The sequence below is a fragment of the Polistes dominula genome, unplaced genomic scaffold (assembly GCF_049000335.1).
Source record: "Polistes dominula isolate Pdom_NZ unplaced genomic scaffold, Pdom_raw_medaka contig_21, whole genome shotgun sequence".
Classification (NCBI taxonomy): domain Eukaryota; kingdom Metazoa; phylum Arthropoda; class Insecta; order Hymenoptera; family Vespidae; genus Polistes; species Polistes dominula.
This window is the reverse complement of record NW_028301061.1, coordinates 2,389,071-2,408,535: the sequence shown is the minus strand read 5'-3', so window position 1 is coordinate 2,408,535 and position 19,465 is coordinate 2,389,071. Positions and strand designations below refer to the sequence as shown.

At 23.9% G+C, this 19,465-nt stretch overlaps 1 protein-coding gene and 1 long non-coding RNA gene across 8 annotated transcripts in view; one reads left to right on the top strand and one right to left on the bottom strand.

Moving 5' to 3' along the window:
* The window catches only part of LOC149031404 (uncharacterized), a 151,770-nt gene that overhangs the window by 3,769 nt on the left and 128,536 nt on the right, over positions 1–19,465 (bottom strand). The gene's annotated exons all lie outside the window — the stretch shown is intronic.
* LOC107065375 (uncharacterized) overlaps positions 1,269–19,465 on the top strand; it is a 38,147-nt gene continuing 19,950 nt past the window's right edge. Inside the window, exons 1-3 of one of the 7 annotated variants that reach the window (XM_089176127.1) lie at positions 1,269–1,617; positions 1,963–2,015; positions 2,187–2,569. The gene's annotated coding sequence lies outside the window, so the exon portion shown is untranslated. Of the gene's footprint in view, positions 2,570–19,465 lie in introns of all 7 variants that reach the window. The other 6 variants (XM_089176128.1, XM_089176129.1, XM_089176126.1 and 3 more) reach the window with 6 other exon arrangements.

Sequence of the window (19,465 nt, the reverse complement as noted above, 5' to 3'; positions counted from 1 at the left end):
AAATTGATAAATTAATTATTTTATTTCAAATAAATATAAAACATAGAAATAAAAATCATCTACTACTATATCGTCATTTTAAGGGGCCTTCATATAAATCCTTTACTGACATTGTATAAAATATTCGTAGTTGTGTCTGTGTGTGCGTGGGCCAACGCATTTATATATGTCACTGTTTTATCTATCATAAAAAACTTTTTACCCTGAAATCGTAAATAAGGGAAATTATAGCGACTTGGTCGTAAGGGTTTGATCGATCAAGTAGGAGTTATCCCTGGTGTGGTTTCGCGTCCTTGACAAACTATGAAATAAAATATTCGTAAACTGTCTGCGGATATTCAACTAGTGAAAGGAACTTGACATTACACATGATCAAATTAAAGATGGCGTATACACTTTTCACAAAATCTTTTTTTAATTCATTTTTCAATTATTGATAATAGTAAGAAAACCAGTAAACTTGATACTAAAAATATTTTAGTAAAAGATTGTATTATTCATAAAAACAAAAACAACACACGTTTGATAACTATAAATTGAAATGTTCAAATTTGTTGTAATTGTTTTTGATTGGTTCCGCGTTAATTGAGCACCAATCGAGATTAGATGATCGATAATTTAAAGGTATATCATCGACAAATAAAAATGAAGGTTTCTTTACTAATCAACGAATTGACATCATCGTAATACATTACAATAATCAACGGAAATGACATCATATTAACTGATCAATGAATGCCATTGAACGGGTTTAACTAGAGTCTGGTTAGATCGATGCAGGTTTATGTAAATATACTGATTAAATATACCATCTGATATAATTTAAACCACGTATTAATTTTCTTCTCTTTTTCTATTTCACAAGACAGTTCTTTTTTCTGTGGGGTACAAAACATAAATAAAAGAAAATAAATCGAAGAGTTAGTAAAGTTTATCTATTAAACGTAATCGGTAAAATGCGTTGGCGCAGGTAAGAATCGTAAAACGTTAGAAAAAAAGGAAAAAAGAAAGAGGAAGAGAGAGAGATAAAGAGAGAAAGAGAGAGATCGAATATAGGAAAGTCCTTGACATGGCGGACTGTGCATATCGAATTTTATTCTCTCATGGTATTTACGTCCATACGCTTACGTCATAACGTGACACGACCTTATTGTTAGGTATACGCATCCCACCGATCAGTTTTCTCGCATTTTTAACATTTTTCGATTAATCGAAAAATAATCTTATACAAGAAATAAAAACAAATTGAAATAAATCAATAAAAAAAAAAAAAACCAATGTGAACTAATAAAAAATGTGACGAATAAAAATAAAGATAAAATGTTAAAAAGAATGATAGACGAGTATGAGATAATAATTCGAAAATAGGCGCCATATTAAGTAACCCCGTGGGACGCCATATTGCAATATATATCATTGGTCCGTGTTAGTTGGCAATGCTGGGGAAGGATTTTAACGAATAGGGGGTCAGTATGCGCGGCGGTGTATGCGCAGTAGTACGAGGCGCGCGTGTTACCTCGAACAGGAGCTGTTCCGTCGAGGCGCAGGACGAGTAGTTCTCTTCGATAGTCTCCTCTTTATTCTCTTCGGTATAAAAGGCTACGTGGTGTCTCGCCGGTACGTTTACGGTAACCTCTCGTCCGCGCGTGCCCGTTCGTAACCTCTCGTCCATCGTCCTCGTCCGTCAATTTTTTTATTCCCTCCTCTTTCTCTCCCTCTCTCTCTCTCTCTCTCTTCCGCACCGATTTCTCACCCCTCGCGCGCGTTTGCGGTTGTCGCTCAATTTTTCCTCATATTTCTATATATATATATATATATTTTTTTTAAATAAATACGACGAGTATATAATTCTTTATTTATATACCTCGTGATCGTCATTAATATTATTATTATAATTATTATTATTATTATTATTATTGGTATCGTCGTCGTCTGTCGTGATTGGTGCGTGCGTGACCAAAGACGGAATACGCAGGAACAACAGGAACAGGAGGAACTGAAGGATTGTTGAATGAGTAAGGGAGAAAGGATAAGGTGCCCTTCCTTCCCTTTCTTTTCCTTTACTTCCTTCCTTTTTCATTTCTCGTTATTAGTTTTTTCCTTTTTCTTTTCTTCCCTTTCTTTCCCCGTTTCATTTTATTTTAATGCGTGTACGTTAAAAACATATCACGCATGCCGATAAACAGAGAGCTGTCAAACACATACACATACACACACACACGCGCGTCGATGGAAACACGTGTGTCTCTTTAGGATGATCATTCGAAGGATTTCATTTGTTTTAATTTATTAATAATTGTGTGTTGTTGTTGTTATTAACAATCAATGACTATATTTGGACACGTGAATTGAACAATTCATTTTTGAAGAAACTTTTTTTCATAAAGAAGAGGATATGATATATTCAAAATGCATTATATATATTTAAAAAAATGTGAAAAAACGTTCTTTAAATAAAAAAAAAAAAAGAAAAAAAGAAGAAATCGTTAACCATTAACAAGAACTCGTCGGACATTTACATCCAATCGACCAACTATCTTCTTCTACCTCTCGAGTTTCATTGCAACAGGTAAAAACTTTCGAGAATTATTTTTCATCAGTACTCATTTTTATTTACATAAATTGAAGTATTCGTTTACAGATTGAAATTCAATTTAATTTTACAATTGTTTTCATTAAGCTTTTTCATCATCATTTTTAAACCATTGGATTGATGTTCCATTTATTTTTTTTTTTTTTTTAATATTTAAAATACATTTGTAAATAGTTTTATTTACACAGACATAAATTTAATGTAAAATAATAAACGAATATATATTTATACAAATTTCTATTTTTTTTTTACGAATAATTATAAAATTTAAATAAAAATAAAAATTTAAAGAATTCATTTTTCAAATGAAAATTCAAAACGAACGTGCAATTAAAACATTTTCCTTTAACAATCCATCTTTCTACCAATCAAAACTCAAATAAACAAATGTTAAAACAATTAGAATCAAAAATTCAATTAAATAGTCTCGTCTGACTAGTTTAACGTTTTTACTACTTTCATCCCTTCTCGTGAAATTGAACAAATCAAGAAAAATACGTACGATATAAACAGCTGATCTTGAATGTCATAAACAAAAGAAAGAGAAGAACTATGCAAAGATAGATATCCTTTGTGTGTCTCGTAATTTCACCCTCAGGAAAAGGAAATAGGAGAGGTGGATGAGGGTGGGTGAAACAGACAGGCACACCCTGCGACTAATTACACCTTCGTGCTTTCCCATAACCGAGAGAATGATGGATAATTTTTACTTTGACAACGCGTATTTCCCGATTTTTTTTTTTTTTTCCATCAAAATTGGCCCACCTTTTTGAAACATTTTTCCTTTCTTTTTTTTTTTTTTTTTTTTTAATTAGAAAATTATGGAATTTCATTCTCGTGTTTATTGATATTAACTTCGAAAAATTTCATTTTTTCAAATGTCATGCATTCCTTTTAAATATTTATAACTATTGCAATTTTTTAAATATTTAAATAATTGTTATTTAATTTTTGTTTTTATCATATTTACGGAATTGGAAATATTTTTTTTTTAATTAAAATAAATGTACATTAAATATCATTCATATTTTTTTATGATATTCGATAAAAATTGAATTACATTGATAAAAATATTTTCAAAATATTTATCTATATAAATAATATAAACTAATTGAAATGAGAAACATTGAGTCATTTAAAAATATATTCAATCGACATTATACAAATCGAATAAAGATTATTAAAATCGATCGTAGTACTACACACGTCTCTATAAGGTGGTAAGATATCAATGTGAGAGTTCACGATTACTATATTCGCACATTCAATTATGTAAACTTTCTTTCATAAAGCATCAGCATATTATCGATTTGCGTGCTTATATCTTCTTCTTATTAACCGTTTATGCAAACACTAAAAAATAAAAAAATAATCTGAACATTTATATATAAAATTATATATTTTTATAATAATTTTTATAATCATCTATTTATAATTGTATATGTATATATTAATATATATTATATATAATTGTATAATATAAACTATATATTATTATTAATATATATATATTATAATATATATTAGTAAAAAATATATACTAATACTACTAATACATTAATATATATATATTAGTATTACTATAGTATATTATATTGGTATTACTATATTACATTATATTAGTATGACTATAGTATATATTATATTAGTATTACTATATATTATATTATATTAGTATTATTATATTATATTATGTTAGTATTACTATTTATATAATATAAGTATTATTGTATATATAGTATATTATATATTAGTACTGTATATACTACTACTAATATACAATACTAATACTATATAATACTATACTATATAATATTAATACTAATACTTATAATATATATACCATATACTATATAATACTATATATTACTATACTACACTTACTATGCTATATACTATAGTAGTATATATTAATATACATACGATTATAAATAGATGATTATATAAATAATAGATACATATAGATTATACATTTTTATAATGTCTCATAATTATATAATTAAAAAATTAATGTAATTAAAATCACTGTACTGAAATATTCTTAATTACAATTATTTAACAATTCAAATAATATTTTATATAAATATTTGTTTTCTATAATTTTTTTCTTTTCCTATTTCTAATTAAATTTTTCAAAGACAAAGTACAATATATATACACATATGTGTTTCTATTTAAAGAAACGTAAATATGTTAAACAAATAGAACAAAAAGAAGAATAAAAAAATGTATTTTTGTTCTTAACCGATGCTGATGTAATTAACAGCTATTGTAACCCTACAATTTCCATAAGAATTGTTCTTAAATGGTTAAAAGTACAACGAGAATTATACACGAAGGGATTAATCGGGTCGATGTTTGATAAGAAGTAAAAAAGTTGGTAGAAGGGTGCGGGGTAGAAGGGGGTGGGGTTTTAAGGGGGACAAATGTTTCGTTAGTTCTTTCTAACTTCAACTATACGAATGTATATACACACATACACATACACATACACATATACAAAACTCACGAAATGCTATGTTTTTCAGGTTAGTAACCCCATTGGTTCACGCGGATTATCGACTATTAAGGGTAGAAATGTGAACCATCGAAATTTTCTTATGATTATGCCGAATCATGCGACGTTGTGTTTTTCTTTTTTCTTCTTATTACAAAGATTTCAGTAGTACAAATAATATAAAAAAGAAATAATAACTGGTTTATGATTGATGATCAATGGTAGTATAATAATTCAACGTAAACAAGTTCTATGGTATATTTCATGATGGTTTTGATTAATTAGATTGAAATAATAATATTTAATTAGAATCATTCATTTTGTTAAGTCAAGTTAATTGTAGTAATTTGTAAATGTCTGATCGTATATAATGAGAATACTTTTGCTTATACTACTTAAAGATGTCTGATAATATAAAAAGTATTCTCTGTTCGTACTACTTAATATAAATACTAATAAATTTCAATTGTACTTTATTTTATATTCTAAATAATAACTTTTGAATGACTATAATTTTATATTTTACATTTTTAATTGAAAAAAAGAAATAAAACAAATATTTAAGTGCATTTGCATAGAACATTTTGAGTTTCCTAAAATCTCTGTTCGTACTACTTACTATTAATACTAATAAATTTCAATTATACTTTATTTTATATTTTAAATAACAATTTTTTAATGATTATAATTTTATATTTTACATTTTTAATTGAAAAAAAAATATATATATTTTATATATTTATTATAAAATATCTGTAATTAAAACAATTATAAAAATTATACTTCGTGAAGAATTTTTATTAAAAATATACAATCCTATACATGAAATCAAAATTGATATTAATATAGTATGTACAAGAACATTTGTATATTCAACATAGTTCAACGATTATGGTTTGAGTTTTCGTGTAAAAAAAAAAAAAAAAATTTAAAAAACAAAACCAATATCACAAATATTTTCAATGCCCGTTAATTTGTTTTATACGATGTATGTAAATGTAATACGTGTGTGTGTGTGTGCACTTATATATACATATATACGTACAAAAGGATGTTATTGTATGTATAAGTGTTCAACTATGTGTATGTACGTGCATGTGTGTATTTACGTAAAACGTCAGCTTAAAGTAAAATCGATTAATGCCATTTTCCTTTTTGTTTGCGCGACTTCTGGGTCCTTTTATCTTTCACACCAGGGTAAAATAACAAAGAATGTTATTCCCACGCGATAGGTCGATCGATCCATCGATCTTTCTTTTCTTTTCTTTTCTTTTCTTTATTTTCCATACAAATATTGTTTATTAAATATCGACTGGTTGAACTGCAACGAGAGATGTTGGTAGAGTTTCTTATTATTTTTTTTTTTACTTTTTTTAATATTCGTTTTTTTTTTCTTTTTTTAAACACGGCTTTTCATTTCATCGAGATTCACCTTGGGAAATTTTTTTAATCAAAGTTATTAAATCGTTAAAAATTATTTATATATACCTCGTGTGTGTGTGTGTGTTTTTTTTTGGAATACTTTGATTTTTAATATTAATAATTGAAACAAAGAATTTTGCTTTAGCCAATAATTAATTTCAAATATTTTTACATCAAACAACAAAAAGAACCAAATTCACAGAACAGGGATTTTATTTTTAAAATATTAATACTACACAGATTTATGGAATAGAAGGGGGTTACAATATGATAATCGTAAAAGTTAACAAAAATTTTACAATCCACCCTTGCGTGTCGAGTACAAAATCTTTCAACCCCATTTCTCGTGTGTTAAGCTTGAAACTTTTCAACCCCCTCACTTATATATATATATCTTTTTTTCTTGAATTAAATTGTAAAAAAAATATATATATTTTCTTTTTCCATTTGAAATCGTGCTGAGATATATTATAAGAATGTAAGTTATGAATAAAACTTTTAACAATACATTTATTTATATATATATATGTATACGTATACGTGAATCAAATCTAAAATACAATATCACCGTGGACAAATTTCGTATCAGCATTTTATACACAAAGCTTATCTATAAAGAATAAAGAAAAAAAAAAAAGAAGGATGCATATTTATACGATAAAAAGCGTCACCCCTTATCCAACCTCACATTTCAATTCCTTAGAAAAAAATATTACGTTCAACATGAACATCGTTGTATATTATATTATACATTTGAATACAATGTGATCATCCAAGGATGATTTATATTTGTACACACTCGATTTACATTCTATAGCTTTTTTTTTTATCTTTTTTCTTTTCTTCAATGGAGTCAACAAAATTTACATTTTTTTTAACTCTTTCTTAAAAGATATTATTTTACGATTATTATAATTATTATATTTTATTTTTTTTTAGCATTTTAAGAAACTCAAAATGTTCTATGAAAATATTCAAAATGCATTTAAATATTTGTTTCATTTCGTTTTTTTTTTTTCAATGAAAAATGTAAAATATAAAATTATAATTATTCAAAAGTTATTATTTAGAATATAAAATAAAATATAATTGAAATTTATTTAGTAATAATATGAAGTAGTACGAGCAGAGGTTTTAGGAAACTCAAAATGTTCTATGCAAATATTCAAAATGCATTTAAATATTTATGTTTTATTTTTTTTTTTTCAATGAAAAATGTAAAATATAAAATTATAATTATTCAAAAGTTTTTATTTAGAATATAAAATAAAATATAATTGAAATTTATGAGTATTAATATTAAGTAGTACGAACAGAGTTTTTAGGAAACTCAAAATGTTCTATGCAAATGCACTTAAATATTTGTTTTATTTTTTTTTTTTTTAATCAAAAAAATTAAATATAAAATTACAGTCATTGAAAAATTGTTATTTAGAATATAAAATAAAGTATAATTGAAATTTATTACTATTAATAGTAAGTAGTACGAGCAGAGGTTTTACGAAACTCAAAATGTTCTATGCAAATGCACTTAAATAATTGTTAATATAATTTATACTACAGTATAATTTATAAAATATAAAATATAAAATATAATATATAAATTTTTTAATAATTTAATATTTATAATTATAACATTAATAATAATTATAATTAATAATTTGAATAATTATAACTTAAACTTAACTTAATAACTTCATTTTTATAATGATAACTTTATATGTTATATAAAATATTACGATATTTAAATAATAAATTGCTTTTAATCGGTTTTTTTTTATAGTTTATAATTATATTTACAAATGTCATTCTATTAATAAAAAGAAAAATAAAAATAAAAAAAGGAAAGAACAAATGATCCAATCACGAACAAGTTAAATAATATACACCGTAAAATACATAACTACCACCACCACCGAGACAGGATGAAAATATCTGAAAGATTAGTTAGAAATCGGTCATCGTGATTACGTCAATATTATCTTAAAAACAATCTTGAAATACATAGATTCGCTTTGTCGAATACTTCCGTGTTTTTCTTATCAGAGAAATTCAATCTGACGTGATCGAACGTTCGTTGGTTGACTGAGTTGGTTGAGTTGCTTGGTTGGTTGGTTGGTTCTTTATTCCTTCAGAATAATTTAACACATTACTATTTTTATTATTATCGGTTAAGGGTGAAAAGATCATTTAGTTACATACATATATACATAAATGTGCATATATATATATAGATATGCACACATATATGCAAGTATTATGAAGAATTTATTTTTAACTAACTGGACAAATCTTAACGAGATCTTAATTGGCTCATTAGACGTTTCATTTTTAATTTATTTTCCTTTTTTTTCTTCTTTTTCTTCTTTTTATCCTTTTCTTTCATTTCCTTTTGTGGTTTTTTTTATCTCATTTGATCCTTTTTTTTTATTAACGTACTTCCATTTTCTTTCTGATAACATTGATGAAGGTCATTATTGCAAATGTTCGTAACTTTTAACAAACGTTGGTCGTTTATGTTCATTCCTTTCTTATTTTCCCATCACCATACCCCTCACAACCCCCCCCCCTCCTCCCATATAAAACATTACGACGACATAGAGACTAACGCGTAAGATACAAAAAAAAGGAAAACTGTGTTTCAACCTAGTTGCTTTTCTTTCTCATTTTAAAACGGTTCGTTTCTTCTTTGATGTCCTAAAAAATCTAGGAACGAGAATTGGCCTAGTTTTTTTTTCTTTTTTTTTTTTTCTTCTTACTTTAAGAACAAAATGCACATTGTTTTCTTCCACAGGAAAAGAAGACGGTACAAAGACGTAATTAACGTACGCTTAGTAGTATTTTTTTTTTTGTTCTTCTTTTTCTTTCTTTTGTTTTTCAAGTGAAACTTCTTTTTAGTAGGAGTAAAGAAAAGAAGAGAGGGAGAGAGAGAGAGAGAGAAAAAAAGGGAAAATTTTACAAACAAACGAGACGAAAAAAGTGAAAGCTTTTTTGAGGGGAATGTAGTTTGTTAGAATGGTGGGAGAAAAACGGGGCAATATTGATTGGACAAAACTTACGGAAGACGTCATGGGACGAGGGGGAGAGATAGAATACGAGACAATCTCGTAAAAAGGGGTACGAACAATTAATTATTTGTTTATAACACGACATAAAATGTGCAACAACAATGGTTTCTTGATAAGAATTAATTGAAAAAGAAAAAAAAATCAAATGTGTGTTTTTTTTTTTACAGGTAAAATAATAAAATTGTAAAACATAATAAAATAATAAATTTCATTGTATTTCATTTAAAATGAAATTATTTTCAATAATATTATTGTTTGGAGAAATTTGTATAAAATTAAAATTATTTTCTTTTAAAATATTTACTTAGTATTTATTTAAATAAATATTAATTACGTACTATTAATAAATACTATCTTAAGTAAATTATATTAATATTTATTAGAAATAATATTTATTTTAATATATTTTTTTCTTCAAATTATTTTATTTAATAATTTCTAACAAAATTATTGTTTCTAAAAATTTTTATTAAATAAATTAAATTTATTTTTTTAAAATACTTACGTACTTAAATAAATACTATCTTAAGTAAATATATTAATATTTATTAGAAATAATATTTATTCCAATATACTTAATATAAGTATATTATAATTAATATAATATATTAAATTACTTTTTATATATATATATATATATTTTACTTTTATATATATTATATAAATAATATATAAAATAGTATATAAATAATATATAGTAATTATATATAAAAATTAAGTATTATAATATATAAAAGTAATTTTAGTATATTATTATAAATATAATATAAATTAATTATATAAATAATATATAATAATATACTAAAAAAATTACTTTTATATATTATAATACTTAATAAGTATATTAATTATAATATAATTAATTAATATATTATAAAAATAAATTATATTAATATTTATTAAAATTTTAAACATGTTTAAATTTATTTGAATTCACTTTTTTTTTGTCACGACCCATTTCTTGTTAAAGTCCACCCCAAAAAATACATTTCTATACAATTCATCTTATGTTTTATTTTTTTTTTTGTCTAATCACTTTTGTGTACTTTTTACTCCCTGATAGAAGATTATGATATTTCAACTAACATTGATCGTCATTGATCAAATAGAGAAAAGAACAAATACAAAGAAAAATCAAATAAATCAAGGTAATATTTTTGATGGTAGAAAAAGATAGGGGTTGGGTAGACGAATTTTTACCAATGTACTCTCTACACACATACACACATACACACACACACACACACACACCAATTTATGATGCATTAATTATGCAGTAATTCGATTAACTTATACATATATATATAGAATACACTCACACTATGTTAGTCTGTTGGTCTCTTTCAGTTGGTATCGCGTGTACCGATACCCTCGTTTCAACGGGACAATAAATTGTGCGTCGAAAATCAATAACTATCGTCTTGTGTGAAACCATACTTGACTTATATACATTTACCTACGATTTGTTTTTTTTTTTTTTTTTTTATTCTTCTACTTCTTCTTTTTCTTTTTTCTATCTGTCGGTTACCTGTCTATCTATAAAATTGATTTACAGTAACAAAATAAAGAAAAATACAACAACAAGAAAATCAGTAAATCAAGTTATATCCCACTCTTCAATCTTTTATTTTTATTTTCAGTTTTTTATTTTATTTTATTTTTTTTTTTTCATTAAAAAAATCTACCCTTTTTCTTTTGGAAAATATTCTATTTGATATTAAAAAAGAAAAAAGAAATGAAAAAATCAAATTTACGGTTTTATTCGTTCGTGAATCATTTTAATATTATATTTAATATTAATATTTACTTTAATTTAATTTAATTTAATTTAATTTAATTTAATTCTTTGGGTACATTTGACGAGTAAGACTCGTCATCTATATAAATATATAAATATTTCTATTTTGTTTTTATTTATATATTTAATTTATATCTTTTAATTTAAATGTTGTTGCAAAAAGTATATATTTATATGTCACCAATATAAATATATTCCAAATAAAATGTATTACACTTTTACTTATATTAATTTATATAGTAAGAAATTAATATAACAATTTTCAGAGAGATATAATTAAGTACTCAAGGTAATTGAAATAGTAAATTAGTTTCATCACACCTCTCCACTTCTAATTTAATTTTTTTCTAATTTTTTTTTTTTTTCATTAAATTAATTCACCTTTTTTTATATTTCAGAAAATAATTTTCTATTTCAAATTAAAAAAAAAAAAAAAATAATTTCACGGTTTTATTCATTTGCGAATCACTTTTATAAATTATTATATTATCATGATTGAATCAGTTTAATCAAATTAAATCAGTTTCATCCCCTCCCTTCCTTTATTTTCATTTTTTTTTTTTAATAAATTAATCCACCTTTTTTTTTTATTTCAGAAAATTTTCTATTTCATGTTAGAAGATAAAAAAAAAAAAATAATTTCACGGTTCTATTCATTCGTGAATCATTTTATAATAGGGTTATTATATTATCCATGATTGATTTGACAAATTTATTTATCTTTAAGGGCATCTTACGATCAACGATAAGAATCAATTGTCTCGTTGTGTTGGTTTTTCTTTTTATTTTCTTTTCTTTTCTATTTTATGTTATGCGTGTTAACGTTAACCCGACATAGATCCTTACGCGTAATATCGTTTTTCGATCGAACGATGATATCGAGTTATCGTGACTGAAATCAATTTTTCCTTTTAACCCTCTCCCTCACTCCTCCACCCCTTTTAACTTTGCCACCTTGAAATTACGGTATGTGTTATAATAAAATACATATATACTTGTATATGTCATACAACTGGCCACGTGGTTAGTACATATGTACTCTTATAGATTTATTTATTAGTATTACTTGTTTTTTTCTTTCTTTATTTCATTATTTATTATTTTAATTAATGCCTTTTTTATTTTATTTTTGCGATGGTACATTTGTATAATTAAATAATGATTATTTTGTTGTTATTGTATATATAAAATTAACAAACACTCATTCACCGTAATTTTGAAATATTCTATACTAGAATTTTATTTTTCTTTATTTTATTATTTATTAATTTAACTAATACGTATTTATTTTTTGCAATTATATATTTGTATAGATTAAATAATAATTATTTTTTTGTTATCGTATATATATGAAATTAACAAACCCGTGTTCACCGTAATTTTGAAATATTCTATACTAGAATTTTATTTCTTAATTTTATTTTTTATTATTATATTTTATTATTTATTAATTTAACTAATGTCTTTTTTATTTTCTTTTTTAGCAATTCTATATTTTTATTGATTAAATAATTATTACTTATTTTATTTTTTTTTATAAATTTATCAAACACCCCCCTCACCCTGTCCTCCATAATTTTGAAACATTTTATAAGAGAGAATTTTATTTTAAAATTTTTATACCAATATTTTTTGCTTTTTTTAAAAAATAAAAATCAAATAAATTGTACAATGAATTTAAAAATACATATTAATTTATATTTAAATATAAATCACGTACTCAACTAATATTAGTACTTATTAATACTAATTATTACTTAATTTATATTAAACTTGAACTAATATTTACTTGAATAAAATTATTTGTAAAATTAATTATATAAATAATAATAATAATAATAATAATAATAATAATAATATAAATTTTATTATAGTCAGTTATATGGTATAATAACGTTCATGTATTCGACGGCTAGGTGTACCTGACTGTGACTCGTCTATTTTTGTTAACTTACCCCGATATCGATTGTTTTAGAATGTTAGAATGTCACTAAAGTTTACCTTTTAACGCGATTCAACCACCTACCTTCTACAAAACCAACCCCCTATCCCCCATCCACATCCCCACCAGTACTTGTAGATAACTACCGAACTTGTTTAACTTTCGTGTAAAAGTTTTGTCATTTTTCTTTTTTTCTTTGCTTCGACTTCCATTTATTTCTTTTTATTATTATTATTTTATTTTATTTTTTTTTTTTTAACTTCAACACTTCTTATTTTCTTATCTACCGATTGTAATGAAATTCCCTTGGTTCATTGATTCGAATCTAGCAATGTCATAACGTTTATTCTTTTCACATATACAATATACACACATACACACATGCACACATACAGACACACACAGAGTTTTGCACGTAATGTGGTATTTTACTTTCTCTACATTGGTTCAACTATTAAATTATGTTTAACCCTGTTCGAACCCCTTTTTATTGTACTTGGTAAATCTACGAATATTATTATGTTAAATAATTCGTTATTCGATGGATTTATAAAGTTAATAAATAAAAATTATATTTTATGGGGAATACAATATTTGAATGAATCAAACAAATTATATTATATTATATTAAACAATATTAAATATATAATAATTAATATAAAGGATATTAAAAATATTAAATAACTCGTTATTCGATGAATCTATAAAATTAACAAATAAAAATTGCAGTTCTCATAGAATACAATTTTTTTTTAAATGGATCAAACACAAATTATATTATATTATAGTAAACAATTTTAAATATAATTAATATAACAAATATTAATGATAAAAAAAAAATAATAATTAAATTGTATGGAAATAAAATATAAAATATAATATAATAAGATAAATTAAAATATTATATTAATTATTAAAACTAAATTAAAAATGCAATCTAATTAATAATAATATTATTTTAGATATTTTATATTATATTAAAATTTAATATTTATTATTTAATTGATAATAAAAATTATTTCATAGAATTTTTTCTTTTTTTTTGGTATTGATTTATTATACTCTATATAATATACTTCTTCTTTTTTTCTAATGGTTAGTAATATAATAATAATAATAGAGTAGTATTAATTCATGAAGTTTGACCATGACCAGAGTTTGACTTACTCCTGTATTTTCGATGACACGCATATTCACTGCTTTTCATACGTCATGCTGAGTATTAATCGATCTATACAAACTGTTATCGAAATTGTCAATAATACTCATGCCAGGTAACATATTCATGACAATTGACACATTGACCGATTAAGATAGAACACCTTCTATATATATATATATATATATATATATATATATATATATATATATATACACACTTACACACATATATATGTGTATAATAATACAGTAGAAATGTTCTTCTATTAACTGTTACACATATAACATATTTAACCGTTCAACATTATCTTTTACAGTTTACTGTTAGCTTATTGCTACAGTTTAAATACGCGTTTTGTAAATATTTAATACATTCTCGTGTTTAACCAGTCAACTGAAATTGACGAATATACTTGTCATGGAGAAGTGAAACGATTTTGTCTAATGACGAGTATACTCGTCATTTGTGAAGTAGTACGATTTTTCTATCGACGAGTATACTCGTCACTGAAGAAGTATGATTTTTCTAGCGACGAGTATACTCGTCATTGAATAAGTGGTACGATTTTTCTATCGACGAGTATACTCGTCATTGAATAAGTATGATTTTTCTATCGACGAGTATATTCGTCATTGAAGAAGTGGTACGATTTTTCTATCGACAAATATATTCGTCATGCGTATAAAGTAGTAATCATTGGTTATTTAAATTGTAATTTTTGAGAAAAACAAAAGCATATTCTTAAATTTGAAGATGTTTAGCATATTTTGAGACCATGCTGGAATAAAACTAACAAATAAAACATATAAATAATTTGAGATGAACTCATGCGTTCCTGTATGTACCGGCTGAAAAGTTGTTTCAAGCTAACCAGTCCGCATAACGAATTTATTTATGTGCGATGATAAAGTTTTTTTAGATGTTAGCTTAAAAGGGGTAAAGGTAAAAGTCAGAAAGTTAATTTATAATTGGGTTCCTTAAGGTATGGTCCAGTCATGGGAGAAATACGTGACCCCAACCAGGTGTAAATATTTAATTTTGATTGCGTTTTTAGTTTAATATGTATGTAATATATGTTCGTGTTAATCCCCCAAATAATTAAATATTACTAATAAAATATTGCCAATTTTATAAAATAAATCCCATCTTGTTGATCCAGTATCTTATCAGTGTAACTTACTCTGTGATTGACGAGTATACACGTCATGGTTTGATTCTGGTGAAACAAAAAGGTGTGCATTTTCAAAAGAGGATATCACAGTTAACTGGTTAAGGGTATTATTTTCTTCTAACATGTTTTCATTTTAAAATTAACATTGTTATCAATAACTTTCACACACAAAACACACATATGTATATACATGGGGTAGGAAAAAGCTATTAAATATTCTACGAGATTAGATTCGAATCGAAGGTAATCAAAATTTCAATGCCAGCACAGGTTTAGAAAGAAAGAAAGAAAGAATATATAAAAATGAAGAGAAAAAAAAGAAATGTTTTTTTTTTTTTTTTTTTTTTTTTTTTACTAGTGTATAAGTGTTAGTATACAAATCTTTCAAAGGTCATGAATCCTATATAAATATGTATGTAAAAAAAAAAGTATTATAGTTGCATGTGTGTGTGAATCGTAAATCGTTCGAATGGATTGATACGAGGCTTAAGAACAATTCATATGTTGTTTAAAATAATCTTTCGTAACGTATACTAGGAAGAATAAAAAATAGAATAAAAAATAGAAAAAGAAGAAAAGAAAAGAAAAGAAAAGAAAAGAAAAGAAAGTTCAAAACAGATCGATAGTTATCGATTGTTAAATAAACATTTCTCATGATTCATCTGGTCATCCTAAATAACAAATACTTTTTTTTACACCAAGTATTGATTTTCCCTTTTTTCTTTTTCTTCTATTTTTTTTTTCTATGATTCATTTCGTGTACTTTATTAATTTATGCTTTAATATATGTAATTATTTAAATATATTATATTTTTTTTCTATGATTCATTTCGTGTACTTTATTAATTTATACTTTAATATATATTTTATTTAAATATATTATTTTTTTTATTTTTTTTTATATACTCGTTTATGAATGATAATTAAATTGTTAATTTTATAATCTAATTATTTAAATATATTTTTAAATAACATTTATATATATATATATATTAAGAAGATATATAAATTACGTGTCACGTTGTTTGTTCGCAATGGACTCCTAAACTACTGAACCGAATTGAATAAAATTTTACACACTGTGTGCAGTTTCATCCAACTTAAAAGATAGGATAGTTTATATCTCAATTTATAATCGCAATGTTATTTTATTGCCAATTATTTTTTTATTAACAAAGAGTTATGATTATCTCTGTTAGTTCTATAAGATATTAACAGATGGTGGTATTAGGTAATTCGTTGACTTAAAGACGTGAATATCGGACTGATTGTGAGCAACAGCAAATTTTAAAATTTGCTTACGAATGATTTTATGAAATTACCTTATGAAATTTTATAACTTGACAAATTTAATTGGGGTTAATAAATGCATTAATATATTTTATATTGATATTAAATTATTTATTACAACATTGTTTCACTGACAATCGATTGTAATAATTCATTCAAATAATTTTAAATGCTATATTATTATCATTATTATATTATTATTACGTTACGATTATAATGAATTAAATAATTAATAAATTATCCGATCGATGAAATGATAAGTAATATAAATTTTTTAATGTCATGAATTTGAATGTATTAATTAATTAAAAAAAAAAAAACAGAAACAAAAATAGAAAATATTGAATAAATTTACGTATTGTTTTATACGTGAGATGATACCGATTGAAATTTCGGAACAAATTTCGCATGCTAGTTAAATGTCAGATCGTGTCTATTACCACTGAGATCTTCATTTACTTTCAAGCAATACAGCTTTCAAATTTAATAACTCTACCTACCTAACTACGACTGCTATTACTACTACTACTACTACTACTACTACCCTCTTGGTTTGATAAGCATGATTGCATCGGATTTTCATGAGCTCAAGATTAAACGCCTCTAGCAAAATGAACATTTCTAATGATTCACCTTGAAACGTATTTTGAAAATTGTCAAACCAAAGAACAAAAAAGAAAAAAAAACTTATCACACATTTTATTTTATAAATAATATCGTATCGTATAAATTAGATTTTTAAAAAATAAAAAAAAGTGTTCTTTTAAAAACGTTTATTAAAAATTAACGTAATTAACGTAAATTAGAAAAAAAATTGTAAAATTAATTTATTATATAATTAAATAAATTTTACATTAATTTAATATAGATTTAATTAATAACAATTATATATAATTTTATTTTATATAATAAATTTATATTAATAAAATTATTATTAATATAATTAATAAAATACATATACACTATTTTTATATTATTTATTAATTAATATATAATAAATAATTTATATTATTTTAATAATTTATTTTATAATAAATTGTATATTACAAAATTTATTATATAAGCGTATTTCGTATTATATTTTTATAATATTCGAATATGTGTGATAAAATTGTTGAATTTAATTAATAACTCTTTCAATCGTGTTGTGAACAAAAATAAACGTAAGATTATAAAAGAAAGAAAAATAGTGAGAAAAAGGTAGACATTTCATTTGTTTATTTATCTAGACAACAAGAAAATGTACTACTTTAAAATCCACGCATGCTTAATATGCAAAGATGGAACATACGAATGGGTGCTGAGTCAATGGAATGAGTGTCGAGGGTTATACAGTAACCCTTATATTCTAACCTTCATTATTTTTCATGTGTTTCATGCATATATACATATATTTATACATATATGTAAGTGTATGTGTATGTATATACATGTTAGAATGGATTTAAAAGAGAAACGAGAAAAGACTACGTGACTAATACATTCTTTCATTCCGTTTTTTCTTTTTTTTTGTTTTTTTATTTTGTTTTCTTACTTCGTTACTTTTTTTTCCATGAATATTTTTTCTTATACACCTTTATTTTATTATTTTATGTACAGTTTATTATATTGAATAAAAGTATTGAGAAAAATTCCATTTTTTACAGACAATAATACAAATATATAATATATATTTTAGTATTTACATAATTAATGAAAATTAGGTTATTCAAAAATAAAAAAATAAAAATGGCGAATTTATAAACGTTTATATTTTTTTTTTTTTAAACGTATTCTTTTGGAAGGAATTATATATTTATATTTATATATAATATTTAATTCTCTATTGGGATCTCTGGCAGGGGCGTGGCGTAGCAATTCGACCTATTTACTTTAACTTTGAATTTAGCCACCAGATAGCGTATTCAAGTGCTAAAGATCCTACGTGCCGTAGCAATTCGACCTATCTACTCTAATTTTGAATTTAGCCACCAGATAGCGTATTCAAGTGCTAGGGATATTAAAATAAAAATTCAGTGTTACATTGTTGGTTTTTAATGAACTTCGAAACTACTCAACTAATCTGAAATTTTTTTTTCGATTTTTTATGTTTCTTTTTCAATTTAACACATAGGATATATTTATCACGATTATTTTTATTTTTTTTTTATTGCAAATTTAAGTATTTATTATTTAAAGGTTATCTAATTTTGTAGGTACTACAAATTTAGTTTTAAATAGATAGCGCTGTATTAGAATTCAATTATTTCAATTTACATACGACATAACCTTACTTTTTCCATTTATCTGATTTATTATGTATATTTTATTTATTTATAGTATTATTATTGTATGTATTGCAATTCCAAATTGTAGTATTATTCTGTGTGTTGTTAGAATTTACTTAATAGTTTAGAATTATATTAAATTAATATTTTATAACAAAGTTACAGCAACAAATGGCCGGAACATCATATAAAAAAAATTATTATTAAGAAAAAATTAAATTTAATAAAAATAATTATATATATATATATAGTATA